We start from the raw sequence: 15,383 nt of genomic DNA on the forward strand, positions 1-15,383 counted from the left end.
AGGATTCCCTATAGTTCCCATGTATTGCTTCTCTCAGGATTCCCTATAGTCCCCATGTATTGCTTCTCTCAGGATTCCCTATAGTTCCCATGTATTGCTTTTCTCAGGATTCCCTATAGTTCCCATGTATTGCTTCTCTCAGGATTCCCTATAGTTCCCATGTATTGCTTTTCTCAGGATTCCCTATAGTTCCCATGTATTGCTTCTCTCAGGATTCCCTATAGTTCCCATGTATTGCTACTCTTAGGATTCCCTATAGTTCCCATGTATTGCTACTCTTAGGATTCCCTATAGTTCCCATGTATTGCTACTCTTAGGATTCCCTATAGTTCCCATGTATTGCTTCTCTCAGGATTCCCCATAGTTCCCATGTATTGCTTCTCTTAGGATTCCTTATAGTTCCCATGTATTGCTTCTCTCAGGATTCCCTATAGTTCCCATGTATTGCTTCTCTCAGGATTCCCTATAGTTCCCATGTATTGCTTCTCTCAGGATTCCCTATAGTTCCCATGTATTGCTTCTCTCAGGATTCCCTATAGTTCCCATGTATTGCTTCTCTCAGGATTCCCTATAGTTCCCATGTATTGCTTCTCTCAGGATTCCCTATAGTTCCCATGTATTGCTACTCTTAGGATTCCCTATAGTTCCCATGTATTGCTACTCTTAGGATTCCCTATAGTTCCCATGTATTGCGTCTCTTAGGATTCCCTATAGTACCCATGTATTGCTTCTCTCAGGATTCCCTATAGTTCCCATGTATTGCTTCTCTCAGGATTCCCTATAGTTCCCATGTATTGCTTCTCTCAGGATTCCCTATAGTTCCCATGTATTGCTACTCTTAGGATTCCCTATAGTTCCCATGTATTGTTTCTCTCAGGATTCCCTATAGTTCCCATGTATTGCTTCTCTCAGGATTCCCTATAGTTCCCATGTATTGCTTCTCTCAGGATTCCCTATAGTTCCCATGTATTGCTTCTCTCAGGATTCCCTATAGTTCCCATGTATTGCTACTCTTAGGATTCCCTATAGTTCCCATGTATTGCTTCTATCAGGATTCCCTATAGTTCCCATGTATTGCTTCTCTCAGGATTCCCTATAGTTCCCATGTATTGCTTCTCTCAGGATTCCCTATAGTTCCCATGTATTGCTACTCTCAGGATTCCCTATAGTTCCCATGTATTGCTTCTCTCAGGATTCCCTATAGTTCCCATGTATTGCTACTCTTAGGATTCCCTATAGTTCCCATGTATTGCTTCTCTTAGGATTCCCTATAGTTCCCATGTATTGCTTCTCTCAGGATTGCCTATAGTTCCCATGTATTGCTTCTATCAGGATTCCCTATAGTTCCCATGTATTGCTTCTCTCAGGATTCCCTATAGTTCCCATGTATTGCTTCTCTCAGGATTCCCTATAGTTCCCATGTATTGCTACTCTCAGGATTCCCTATAGTTCCCATGTATTGCTTCTCTCAGGATTCCCTATAGTTCCCATGTATTGCTACTCTTAGGATTCCCTATAGTTCCCATGTATTGCTTCTCTTAGGATTCCCTATAGTTCCCATGTATTGCTTCTCTTAGGATTCCCTATAGATCCCATGTATTGCTTCTCTCAGGATTCCCTATAGTTCCCATGTATTGCTTCTCTCAGGATTCCCTATAGTTCCCATGTATTGCTTCTCTCAGGATTCCCTATAGTTCCCATGTATTGCTACTCTTAGGATTCCCTATAGTTCCCATGTATTGCTTCTATCAGGATTCCCTATAGTTCCCATGTATTGCTTCTCTCAGGATTCCCTATAGTTCCCATGTATTGCTTCTCTCAGGATTCCCTATAGTTCCCATGTATTGCTACTCTCAGGATTCCCTATAGTTCCCATGTATTGCTTCTCTCAGGATTCCCTATAGTTCCCATGTATTGCTACTCTTAGGATTCCCTATAGTTCCCATGTATTGCTTCTCTTAGGATTCCCTATAGTTCCCATGTATTGCTTCTCTCAGGATTGCCTATAGTTCCCATGTATTGCTTCTATCAGGATTCCTGTTATGAGCCACGGCTGTGGCTCATTCCTGTTTTGCAGTTTTGTTCTGTATTTCATGTTATACTTTTGTTTATGTTCCCCGTGGGTGTCATGGGGTGCTCGGAGCTCACCCTTAAGGAGGGGATACTGTTATGAACCACAGGTAGTGGTTCATTCCTATTTTATGTTTATTTAGTTGTCTTGCATGCCAGGATTTCCCATTGCTCTGTTTTAGTATGCTCTTGTCTGCTGCCGCTGGTTAGTCTGTGTAATTGCAGCTTGTTCCATGTGTTCAGCCTCACCTGGCTGCTAATTGCATCTTGTCAGTTGGAATCATGCAATAGGCCAGCTGCTCTGGATTATTAATTAGGCCTCTCTGTTATATGCTGGCTGATTGCAGTTCACAGACGCTGGTGATATTCCTTGGTTTGCAGTCTGCTTTAAGTTTGAGCTGGTTCTTGTCAGTCCCTGTGTGGATTCCTGTGTCAGTCCCTGTGTGGATTCCTGTGTCAGTCCCTGTGTCTGATCCCGTGTCCTACCCTGAGTTCCAGTGGATTCTGCCTGTCCTCCAGTTCTGAAAGTCGGTGTCGGCAGCTTCCTGTTTGCCTATGTCAGTTGCAGAAAGTATCCAGTCCTGCTCAAGCCGGTTGTTCCTGTCCTCAGTGGTCCTGTACTCAGAGATTTGTCATCTTTTCCTGGAGTCTGACTGAGCACCTTTAACATCCTGTGGTGTTCGTGAGTCACGGCGCAGCCGTGTGTTGCGGCTTGTCCGCTTACTGTTTATTATTTAGTATATTTGGGTCCTGGAGCTTTTGCGGAGGATTCCGCTCTCCCTGATCCACTCTGGTATCCAGCGGTGCTGGATAGGAGTAACGGATCAGTGGATCTTTGGTTGTCCTTTTCCCTGGCGGCTAGTCCGCACATACCTTTTGATTTAGTTAGTTAGCTTGTAACCCCTGGCCTGGTTGCTTAGTCAGAGGGCCCCTTGTTATCACCCTGTCTCGGATTTCCCTTTGTCTCCCATTAAGACCTGAGGGGGCATCGGGGTTGGGCAGACATAATCCGCCCTTCGAACGCGGCTGCCATGGGCTCAAGCAACCATAGTCTCGCAGGGGATTTCTGATAACACGGGCGAGACAACGGAGTTAGGGCGCCAGGGGTTACTAGGCTCTCCTGCTCCCACAACCAGCATATATTCCCAGTACTCAGACCTCTGTCATAAGATCTCTTCTGGTCTGGAGTACGGGAATCATAACATTATCACCAGCCCTACCACAAAAAAGAAATAAAACTTTTTTTTTCTTTTTTGGCCCAGTCCAGTGTTTTGTCTTGAATCCAGTCCTGTCTAGAATTCAGTGTGCAGAATCCAGTCCGGTGTTTAGAATCCAATCCAGTCCGGTGTTTAGAATCCAATCCGGTGTTTAGAATCCAGTCCGGTGTTTAGAATCCAGTCCGGTGTTTAAAAAAAAAAAAAAAAAAGTCTTGTTTTGTTTAGCAAAATTTAGTCTTGCCTTGCCTTGCCTTGTCTTGTCTTGTCTTGCCTTGCCTTGCCTTGTCTTGCCTTGTCTTGTCTTGTCTAGTTTTAAATCCTCCTATGTCAACTATGCAAGCCCTGCAGGCATCTCTCGCAGCCCTGAACTCTGTATTCAGTGCTTTGAGACCAGAGCGACTTGAAGTTTTGCAGCAATCCCTAAAGCAACTGCAAAACCTTCTGACTAAAATCTTGCTTATTTTGCCAGAAGTCGTTGAGAGTACATCTATCTCTAAAGAGACTCTTGTTCACAGTATGGTGACAAGAGAATCCTCTGGTTTAATTGAAGAGAAAAAGTTTAAAAGTTTTCTGCGGCCCAGGCTCTCAGAAGAGGAGCGTCTGCGTCGCAGAAACTTAAACTTATGCCTATATTGTGGGGGTTTAGGCCATTATCTGCAGACCTGTGAGTTGCGCAAGCCAAAGTGTGGTGACGAGTCTTGCCCTCTGGCCAAGTTGAGTCATGATACAAGACCTACTCCTGTCTCTACTGTGGCAGAGGTACTTGTCACACAACCCACACAAAAAAGCTCTCTGTCCTATAATTGGGGTCCTTGGGCAAGGGAGCCCCATTATAGATTCAGGAATCAAAAGAGAATGTTTCTCTCCTCTCTTGAGGTTCCTGTGGAAGCGGAGTTGCAAGTCCCTGGAGTGGTGCCCGTAGCCCAGGGTCCTGGAGTGGTGCCCGTAGCCCAGGGTCCTGGAGTGGTGCCCGTAGCCCAGGGTCCTGGAGTGGTGCCCGTAGCCCAGGGTCCTGGAGTGGTGCCCGTAGCCCAGGGTCCTGGAGTGGTGCCCGTAGCCCAGGGTCCTGGAGTGGTGCCCGTAGCCCAGGGTCCTGGAGTGGTGCCCGTAGCCCAGGGTGCTGGAGCGGTACCCGATGCCCAGGGTGCTGGAGCGGTACCCGATGCCCAGAGTGCTGGAGCGGTACCCGATGCCCAGAGTGCTGGAGCGGTACCCGATGCCCAGAGTGCTGGAGCGGTACCCGATGCCCAGAGTGCTGGAGCGGTACCCGATGCCCAGAGTGCTGGAGCGGTACCCGATGCCCAAGCTTATAGAGGGACATCAAATATTGTAGCTCAGGTTTCCATACCAGATGGGGTCTCAGAAGCTGTTACCCCAGGTAGGGACTTGAGGAGCGCAACCTCAGAAAGGGTATCTAAAACCATAGTTCTTGAAGGGAACTCGAGAAGCAAAACCCCAGAAGGGATCTTTGAAGTAATATCCCCAAGTGGGGTCTCGAGAGACGCAGCCCCAAAGAAGGGTCTAGAAGTCGCTTCCCCAGGAAAGAACTTAAGAAGCATAGCATTAGTGGAGGATCTGAACGTTATTGCTTCAGCAAAAGTCCCGGAAGTCATAGTCCCGGGAGAACTTTCGATTATTATCGACTCAGAGAGGGAGGCCGATGGCCCGATCCCAGTCAGGGAGGCCAACGGCCCGGTCCCAGTAAAAGAATCCGAGGTGCTGACCCCAGCGGGGTTCCCGGAGGCCACTGCCCCAGCGGGGTTCCCGGAGGCCACTGCCCCAGCGGGGTTCCCGGAGGCCACTGCCCCAGCGGGGTTCTCGAAGGCCACTGCCCCAGCGGGGTTCTCGAAGGCCACTGCCCCAGCGGGGTTCTCGAAGGCCACTGCCCCAGCGGGGTTCCCGAAGGCCACTGCCCCGGGTGGGGTTCAGAAAGTCACTGCCCCGGGTGGGGTTCAGAAAGTCACTGCCCCGGGTGGGGTTCAGAAAGTCACTGCCCCGGGTGGGGTTCAGAAAGTCACTGCCCCGGGTGGGGTTCAGAAAGTCACTGCCCCAGGTGGGGTTCAGAAAGACGCAGCCTCGAGGAAGGTCTATAATGACCTGGTCACAGTGAAGCACTCCAGCCAGTCAGCACAAAAATCACAGCCTTTTACCATAGCTGCTGGATGTGCTTTCCTATCTTCACCCCACAGGAATTCTCCTCCTAAAGTTTCAGTATCTGGGGGAATGGAACCAATCTATGGTCTGTTTTCAGATTCTGAAACTGATGAGATTTCTTATGTGCCTGGGCATTCTAGTAGGAAAGAGAAGAATCGTCTGACTGCTCGACCTATGTTTTTTGAAGATTGTTTTGAGCCAGAGATGTCTTCCTTTCCTGGTGTCTTCAAGCAGGCACAGGGGAAAAAGTTGAAGAAGAAGAGAGAGAAATAATTTTTGACTCTTGCCTTGATAAAAAAAAAAAAAGGATTTTTTTTCCCTTGTCTTGTGTCCAGTGGCCACCATCAAGGGGAGGGCACTGTTACAAGCTGTGGTTGCAGCTTGTTTCTGTTTTCGTGTCTGTTAGACCAATGTGTCAGGTTTTTTTTGTTTGTTTTTTTGTATCCCTTGTTCTGGATAGTCTGAATTTTGGGGTCTTTTGACCCCTCCTCAAGGGGGGGGTACTGTTATGAGCCACGGCTGTGGCTCATTCCTGTTTTGCAGTTTTGTTCTGTATTTCATGTTATACTTTTGTTTATGTTCCCCGTGGGTGTCATGGGGTGCTCGGAGCTCACCCTTAAGGAGGGGATACTGTTATGAACCACAGGTAGTGGTTCATTCCTATTTTATGTTTATTTAGTTGTCTTGCATGCCAGGATTTCCCATTGCTCTGTTTTAGTATGCTCTTGTCTGCTGCCGCTGGTTAGTCTGTGTAATTGCAGCTTGTTCCATGTGTTCAGCCTCACCTGGCTGCTAATTGCATCTTGTCAGTTGGAATCATGCAATAGGCCAGCTGCTCTGGATTATTAATTAGGCCTCTCTGTTATATGCTGGCTGATTGCAGTTCACAGACGCTGGTGATATTCCTTGGTTTGCAGTCTGCTTTAAGTTTGAGCTGGTTCTTGTCAGTCCCTGTGTGGATTCCTGTGTCAGTCCCTGTGTGGATTCCTGTGTCAGTCCCTGTGTCTGATCCCGTGTCCTACCCTGAGTTCCAGTGGATTCTGCCTGTCCTCCAGTTCTGAAAGTCGGTGTCGGCAGCTTCCTGTTTGCCTATGTCAGTTGCAGAAAGTATCCAGTCCTGCTCAAGCCGGTTGTTCCTGTCCTCAGTGGTCCTGTACTCAGAGATTTGTCATCTTTTCCTGGAGTCTGACTGAGCACCTTTAACATCCTGTGGTGTTCGTGAGTCACGGCGCAGCCGTGTGTTGCGGCTTGTCCGCTTACTGTTTATTATTTAGTATATTTGGGTCCTGGAGCTTTTGCGGAGGATTCCGCTCTCCCTGATCCACTCTGGTATCCAGCGGTGCTGGATAGGAGTAACGGATCAGTGGATCTTTGGTTGTCCTTTTCCCTGGCGGCTAGTCCGCACATACCTTTTGATTTAGTTAGTTAGCTTGTAACCCCTGGCCTGGTTGCTTAGTCAGAGGGCCCCTTGTTATCACCCTGTCTCGGATTTCCCTTTGTCTCCCATTAAGACCTGAGGGGGCATCGGGGTTGGGCAGACATAATCCGCCCTTCGAACGCGGCTGCCATGGGCTCAAGCAACCATAGTCTCGCAGGGGATTTCTGATAACACGGGCGAGACAACGGAGTTAGGGCGCCAGGGGTTACTAGGCTCTCCTGCTCCCACAACCAGCATATATTCCCAGTACTCAGACCTCTGTCATAAGATCTCTTCTGGTCTGGAGTACGGGAATCATAACAATTCCCTATAGTTCCCATGTATTGCTTCTCTCAGGATTCCCTATAGTTCCCATGTATTGCTTCTCTCAGGATTCCCTATAGTTCCCATGTATTGCTACTCTCAGGATTCCCTATAGTTCCCATGTATTGCTTCTCTCAGGATTCCCTATAGTTCCCATGTATTGCTACTCTTAGGATTCCCTATAGTTCCCATGTATTGCTTCTCTTAGGATTCCCTATAGTTCCCATGTATTGCTTCTCTTAGGATTCCCTATAGATCCCATGTATTGCTTCTCTCAGGATTCCCTATAGTTCCCATGTATTGCTTCTCTCAGGATTCCCTATAGTTCCCATGTATTGCTTCTCTTAGGATTCCCTATAGTTCCCATGTATTGCTTCTCTCAGGATTGCCTATAGTTCCCATGTATCACTTCTTAAGACGTGTCTTGAATTGAATCTTGCCTTCTGCTCCTTGGAGTCCTCCTGGAGGTGGGATCAAGAGGAGTATGAGATCAGGGAGATTCTGGATTTAAGAAGGGGCAGAGGAAGCATTCAGTATTTAGTGGACAAGTTTGGTCTTGAGGAGAGATCCTGGGACCCTACCAGGAATAAGCAGCCTCAAGAAGTTTCCGGGTAAGCTGGGCAATGGCGTGTGGTGCCCACATTTAAAGCGGGAGGGGGTACTGTCACACACCCCTCTGGCAGGTCAGGGTGATATGGGTTTCAGGTGAGCTGAATAGACTCAGGATGAATGGCAGTTCTGTATCTAGTTACCTGGTGTCACCTGGTGGGTGCCACAGATCCAGGACGCTATCACTCATCATTTCTGGTATCCCCTGATTGGTGTCAGTGTATAAGTCCGGCTGACCTCTGACCTTGCTGGTTTATTACTCCTCGTGTATGCGGCTGATCTGCGATTTGCCGACACGTCACATTCCTGACTGGTTACTACCCGTGGTTCCTGATGGTCTGCTAAAGACATCAGATGATCTCCAGGCCTCGCCTGCTCCTATAGTGTGAGTAGCGGGTCGCAGCAACCCAGCTACCCGTTCTCACCGCACAGCGACCCGGATCCGACCCGTGTTTATCCCTGCTTTAAACACAGATTGCTCGCCCCGGGATATTTCCCCTGGCCCCTTTCACGCTGCGCAAAAGCCGGGGGTTGCTGCGCGTTCACAGGCAATATCCCAGGTTATTTCTGTCAGTGTGAAAGGGGTTTGAGTGTCTAGTTAGTATAAGTGGTAGGTAGTTTAGCTTCCGTTATGCAGGTAAGTCATTGCACTCATTCATTTGCATTTATCATCTTGCATTATTGTGTTTATCCTCCTCATCAGTAACCCTCTATAGGAGAAGACCGCCCGGCCAGCAAAACAGCCGGGACCTTCCCACCTTGCAGCGGGCTCTGGTGATCACCTTTACTACCTGATATTCTGTCCCTATAGCACATGCCAGCTGGGATTTGTAGTGTCACAGCAGCTGCACATCCACAGGTTGGCCAGGCCTGCTACAGCAGCTAGAGCCAAAATTAACAAACACTCATATACATATAACTGTAAGATAAATGTAATCCAATTAGGAGAGAATCATTCCAGGTGACTAGGCCGGGAGCAGAGCGGGAGATGGAGCAGGGCGCAGGTCGGGAGATGGGGCTGGGCGCAGGTCGGGAGATGGGGCTGGGAGCAGGCCGGGAGATGGGGCTGGGAGCAGGCCTGGAGATGGGGCTGGGAGCAGGCCTGGAGATGGGGCTGGGAGCAGGCCGGGAGATGGGGCTGGGAGCAGGCCGGGAGATGGGGCTGGGAGCAGGCCGGGAGATGGGGTGGGGAGCAGGCCGGGAGATGGGGTGGGGAGCAGGCCGGGAGATGGGGCGGGGAGCAGGCCGGGAGATGGGGCTGGGAGCAGGCCGGGAGATGGGGCTGGGAGCAGGCCTGGAGATGGGGCTGGGAGCAGGCCTGGAGATGGGGCTGGGAGCAGGCCGGGAGATGGGGCTGGGAGCAGGCCGGGAGATGGGGCGGGGAGCAGGCCGGGAGATGGGGCGGGGAGCAGGCCGGGAGATGGGGCGGGGAGCAGGCCGGGAGATGGGGCTGGGAGCAGGCCGGGAGAAGGGGCTGGGAGCAGGCCGGGGGGCGGGGAGCAGGCCGGGAGACGGGGCGGGGAGCAGGCCGGGAGACGGGGCTGGGAGCAGGCCTGGAGACGGGGCTGGGAGCAGGCCGGGAGACGGGGCTGGGAGCAGGCCGGGAGACGGGGCTGGGAGATGATGCAGGGAGCAGGCCGGAGATTTGGGTGTGAGCAGGGCGCAGGCCGGGAGATGGGGCTGGGAGCAGGGCGCAGGCCGGGAGATGGGGCTGGGAGCAGAGCGGGAGATGGAGCAGGGCGCAGGCCGGTAGATGGGGCTGGGCGCAGGCCGGTAGATGGGGCTGGGAGCAGGGCAGGAGATGGGGCTGGGAGCAGGGCAGGAGATGGGGCTGGGAGCAGGGCAGGAGATGGGGCTGGGAGCAGGCCGGGAGATGGGGCTGGGAGCAGGCCGGGAGATGGGGCTGGGAGCAGGCCGGGAGCAGAGCGGGAGATGGGTCTGGGCGCAGGCCGGGAGATGGGGCTGGGCGCAGGCCGGGAGATGGGGCTGGGAGCAGGCCGGGAGATGGGGCGGGGAGCAGGCCGGGAGATGGGGCGGGGAGCAGGCCTGGAGATGGGGCGGGGAGCAGGCCGGGAGATGGGGCTGGGAGCAGGCCAGGAGACGGGGCTGGGAGATGATGCAGGGAGCAGGCCGGAGATTTGGGTGTGAGCAGGGCGCAGGCCGGGAGATGGGGCTGTGAGCAGGCCGGGAGATGGGGCTGGGAGCAGGCCGGGAGATGGGGCTGGAAGCAGGCCGGGAGATGGGCTGGAAGCAGGCCGGGAGATGGGGCTGGGAGCAGGCCTGGAGATGGGGCGGGGAGCAGGCCGGGAGATGGGGCTGGGAGCAGGCCTGGAGATGGGGCTGGGAGCAGGCCGGGAGATGGGGCTGGAAGCAGGCCGGGAGATGGGGCGGGGAGCAGGCCGGGAGATGGGGCGGGGAGCAGGCCGGGAGATGGGGCGGGGAGCAGGCCGGGAGATGGGGCTGGGAGCAGGCCGGGAGATGGGGCGGGGAGCAGGCCGGGAGATGGGGCGGGGAGCAGGCCGGGAGATGGGGCTGGGAGCAGGCCAGGAGACGGGGCTGGGAGATGATGCAGGGAGCAGGCCGGAGATTTGGGTGTGAGCAGGGCGCAGGCCGGAGATTTGGGTGTGAGCAGGGCGCAGGCCGGGAGATGGGGCTGGGAGCAGGGCGCAGGCCGGGAGATGGGTCTGGGAGCAGAGCGGGAGATGGAGCAGGGCGCAGGCCGGGAGATGGGGCTGGGCGCAGGCCGGTAGATGGGGCTGGGAGCAGGGCAGGAGATGGGTCTGGGAGCAGGCCGGGAGATGGGGCTGGGAGCAGGCCGGGAGATGGGGCTGGGAGCAGGCCGGGAGATGGGGCTGGGAGCAAAGCGGGAGATGGGGCTGGGCGCAGGCCGGGAGATGGGGCTGGGCGCAGGCCGGGAGATGGGGCTGGGCGCAGGCCGGGAGATGGGGCTGGGCGCAGGCCGGGAGATGGGGCTGGGCGCAGGCCGGGAGATGGGGCTGGGAGCAGGCCGGGAGATGGGGCTGGGAGCAGGCCGGGAGATGGGGCTGGGAGCAGGCCGGGAGATGGGGCTGGGAGCAGGCCGGGAGATGGGGCGGGGAGCAGGCCGGGAGATGGGGCTGGGAGCAGGCCGGGAGACGGGGCTGGGAGATGATGCAGGGAGCAGGCCGGAGATTTGGGTGTGAGCAGGGCGCAGGCTGGGAGATTGGGGTGTGAGCAGGGCGCAGGCTGGGAGATTGGGGTGTGAGCAGGGCGCAGGCTGGGAGATTGGGGTGTGAGCAGGGCGCAGGCCGGGAGATGGGGCGGGGAGCAGCCGGGAGATGGGGCGGGGAGCAGGCCGGGAGATGGGGCTGGGAGCAGGCCGGAGATTGGGGTGTGAGCAGGGCGCAGGCCGTGAGATGGGGCGGGGAGCAGGCCGGGGATTGGGGTGTGAGCAGGGCGCAGGCTGGGAGAATGGGGTGTGAGCAGGGCGCAGGCTGGGAGATTGGGGTGTGAGCAGGGCGCAGGCCGGTAGATGGGGCGGGGAGCAGGCCGGGAGATGGGGTGTGAGCAGGGCGCAGGCTGGGAGATGGGGCAGGGAGCAGGCCGGGAGATGGGGCTAGGAGCAGGCCGGGAGATGGGGCTAGGAGCAGGCCGGGAGATGGGGCTAGGAGCAGGCCGGGAGATGGGGTGTGAGCAGGCTGGAGATTGGGGTGTGAGCAGGCCGGAGATTGGGGTGTGAGCAGGGTGCAGGCTGGGAGATTGGGGTGTGAGCAGGGCACAGGGCGTGAGAGTGGGGTGTGAGCAGGGCGCAGGCTGGGAGATGGGGTGTGAGCAGGGCGCAGGCCGGGAGATTGGGGTGTGAGCAGGGAGCAGGCCCGGAGATTGGGGTGTGAGAAGGGCGCAGGCTGGGAGATTGGGGTGTGAGCAGGGCGCAGGCCGGTAGATGGGGCGGGGAGCAGGCCGGGAGATGGGGTGTGAGCAGGGCGCAGGCTGGGAGATGGGGCAGGGAGCAGGCCGGGAGATGGGGCTAGGAGCAGGCCGGGAGATGGGGTGTGAGCAGGGCGCAGGCCGGGAGATGGGGTGTGAGCAGGCTGGGAGATTGGGATGTGAGCAGGCCGGAGATTGGGGTGTGAGCAGGGTGCAGGCTGGGAGATAGGGGTGTGAGCAGGGCGCAGGCTGGGAGATGGGGTGTGAGCAGGGCGCAGGCCGGGAGATTGGGGTGTGAGCAGGGAGCAGGCCCGGAGATTGGGGTGTGAGAAGGGCGCAGGCCGGGAGATGGGGTGGGAGCAGGCCGGGAGATTGGGGTGTGAGAAGGGCGCAGGCCGGGAGATTGGGGTGTGAGCAGGCCGGGAGATGGGGTGGGAGCAGGCCGGGAGATTGGGGTGTGAGCAGGCCAGAGATTGGGGTGTGAGCAGGGCGCAGGCCGGGAGATTGGGGTGTGAGCAGGGAGCAGGCCCGGAGATTGTTGTGTGAGAAGGGCGCAGGCCGGGAGATGGGGTGTGAGCAGGCCGGGAGATTGGGGTGTGAGCAGGCCGGGAGATGGGGTGGGAGCAGGCCGGGAGATTGGGGTGTGAGCAGGCCGGGAGATGGGGTGGGAGCAGGCCGTGAGATTGGGGTGTGAGCAGGCTGGGAGATGGGGCAGGGAGCAGGCCGGAGATTGGGGTGTGAGCAGGACGCAGGCCGGGAGATTGGGGTGTGAGCAGGGCGCAGGCTGGGAGATTGGGGTGTGAGCAGGGCGCAGGCTGGGAGATTGGGGTGTGAGCAGGCCGGGAGATGGGGTGGGAGCAGGCCGTGAGATTGGGGTGTGAGCAGGCTGGGAGATGGGGCAGGGAGCAGGCCGGAGATTGGGGTGTGAGCAGGGCGCAGGCCGGGAGATGGGGTGTGAGCAGGGCGCAGGCTGGGAGATTGGGGTGTGAGCAGGGCGCAGGCTGGGAGATTGGGGTGTGAGCAGGGCGCAGGCTGGGAGATTGGGGTGTGAGCAGGGCGCAGGCCGGAGATTGGGGTGTGAGCAGGGCGCAGGCCGGGAGATGGGGTGTGACCAGGGCGCAGGCTGGGAGATTGGGGTGTGAGCAGGGCGCAGGCTGGGAGATTGGGGTGTGAGCAGGGCGCAGGCTGGGAGATTGGGGTGTGAGCAGGGAGCAGGCCGGTAGATGGGGCGGGGAGCAGGCCGGGGATTGGGGTGTGAGCAGGGAGCAGGCCGGGAGATGGGGTGTGAGCAGGGCGCAGGCTGGGAGATTGGGGTGTGAGCAGGGCGCAGGCTGGGAGATTGGGGTGTGAGCAGGGTGCAGGCCGGGACATGGGGCAGGGCGCAGTTCGGGAGATTGGGGTGTGTGCAGGCCAGAGATTGGGGTGTGAGCAGGGCGCAGGCCGGGAGATGGGGCAGGGCGCAGTTTGGGAGATTGGGGTGTGTGCAGGCCAGAGATTGGGGTGTGAGCAGTGAGCAGGCCGATAGATTGGGGTGTGAGCAGGCCGGAGATTGGGGTGTGAGCAGGCCGGGAGATTGGGGTGTGAGCAGGGAGCAGGCCGGAGATTGGGGTGTGAGCAGGCCGGAGATTGGGGTGTGAGCAGGCCGGGAGATTGTTGTGTGAACAGGCCGGGAGATTGGGGTGTGAGCAGGCCGGGAGATTGGGGTGTGAGCAGGGCGCAGGCCGGGAGATGGGGCTGGGAGCAGGGAGCAGGCCGGGAGATTGGGGTGTGAGCAGGGAGATTGGGGTGTGAGCGGGCCGGGAGATTGGGGTGTGAGCAGGCCAGGAGATTGGGGTGTGAGCAGGCCGGAGATTGGGGTGTGAGCAGGCTGGGAGATTGGGGTGTGAGCAGGCTGGAGACTGGGGTGTGAGCAGGCTGGAGACTGGGGTGTGAGCAGGCTGGAGACTGGGGTGTGAGCAGGGAGCAGGCCGGGAGATTGGGGTGTGAGCAGGGCGCAGGCTGGAGACTGGGGTGTGAGCAGGGAGCAGGCCGGGAGATTGGGGTGTGAGCAGGGCGCAGGCTGGAGACTGGGGTGTGAGCAGGGAGCAGGCTGGGAGATTGGGGTGTGAGCAGGCTGGAGACTGGGGTGTGAGCAGGCTGGAGACTGGGGTGTGAGCAGGCTGGGATATTGGGGTGTGAGCAGGCCAGGAGATTGGGGTGTGAGCAGGCTGGAGACTGGGGTGTGAGCAGGCTGGAGACTGGGGTGTGAGCAGGCTGGAGACTGGGGTGTGAGCAGGCTGGAGATTGGGGTGTGAGCAGGCTGGAGACTGGGGTGTGAGCAGGGAGCAGGCCGGGAGATTGGGGTGTGAGCAGGCCAGGAGATTGGGGTGTGAGCAGGCTAGAGACTGGGGTGTGAGCAGGGAGCAGGCCGGGAGATTGGGGTGTGAGCAGGGCGCAGGCTGGAGACTGGGGTGTGAGCAGGCTGGAGATTGGGGTGTGAGCAGGGCGCAGGCTGGAGACTGGGGTGTGAGCAGGCTGGAGACTGGGGTGTGAGCAGGGAGCAGGCCGGGAGATTGGGGTGTGAGCAGGGCGCAGGCTGGAGACTGGGGTGTGAGCAGGCTGGAGACTGGGGTGTGAGCAGGGAGCAGGCCGGGAGATTGGGGTGTGAGCAGGGCGCAGGCTGGAGACTGGGGTGTGAGCAGGGAGCAGGCCGGGAGATTGGGGTGTGAGCAGGCCAGGAGATTGGGGTGTGAGCAGGCTAGAGACTGGGGTGTGAGCAGGGAGCAGGCCGGGAGATTGGGGTGTGAGCAGGGCGCAGGCTGGAGATTGGGGTGTGAGCAGGCCTAGGGCTGGGAGCAGTGAGAGCGTTAGGTGGAGTCAGTGACACAGCAGCAGGAAGTAAGAGGAGGGAGCGTCGGGGAGTGAGGGACATAGAAGGGGAATTTCCTGTATACTATCCACAGGACAAAGTCTGGGAGACAGGTGAGTGCAGGAGAGGGAGCAAGTCAGAAGGGGGAGAGACAGGAGAGAGACCACATAGTACAGGGAGAGAGACAGGAGAGCACAGGGAGAGAGAGAGAGCAGCGTACAGGGAGAGAGACAGCACAGGGAGAGAGAGACAGCAGAGAGACCACATAGTACAGGGAGAGAGACAGCAGCGTACAGGGAGAGAGACAGCACAGGGAGAGAGAGACAGCAGAGAGACCACATAGTACAGGGAGAGAGACAGGAGAGCACAGGGAGAGAGAGACAGCAGCGTACAGGGAGAGAGATAGCAGAGTACAGGGAGAGAGAGACAGCAGAGAGCACATAGTACAGGGAGAGAGAGACAGAGCACAGGGAGAGAGAGACAGAGCACAGGGAGAGAGACAGCAGAGAGAGCACATAGTACAGGGAGAGAGAGACAGAGCACAGGGAGAGAGACAGCAGAGAGAGCACATAGTACAGGGAGAGAGAGACAGCAGAGTACAGGGAGAGAGAGACAGCAGCGTACAGGGAGAGAGAGACAGCAGGGAGAGGATCAGTGAGGGCAGGAAGCAGAGGCTCTGGTGAGTACAGCACACACATACTGTACATATATATATATATATATATATTTACACCCCCTCCGTATAGTGTCTGTGTACTGTATATACAGTTATTTATATAGCGCACACGTATTCCGCACTGATATACAGATATACAGTCGTGGCCAGTAGTGAGAGTGA

This window comes from Pseudophryne corroboree, chromosome 1 (assembly GCF_028390025.1).
Source record: "Pseudophryne corroboree isolate aPseCor3 chromosome 1, aPseCor3.hap2, whole genome shotgun sequence".
Taxonomy (NCBI): Eukaryota; Metazoa; Chordata; class Amphibia; order Anura; family Myobatrachidae; genus Pseudophryne; species Pseudophryne corroboree.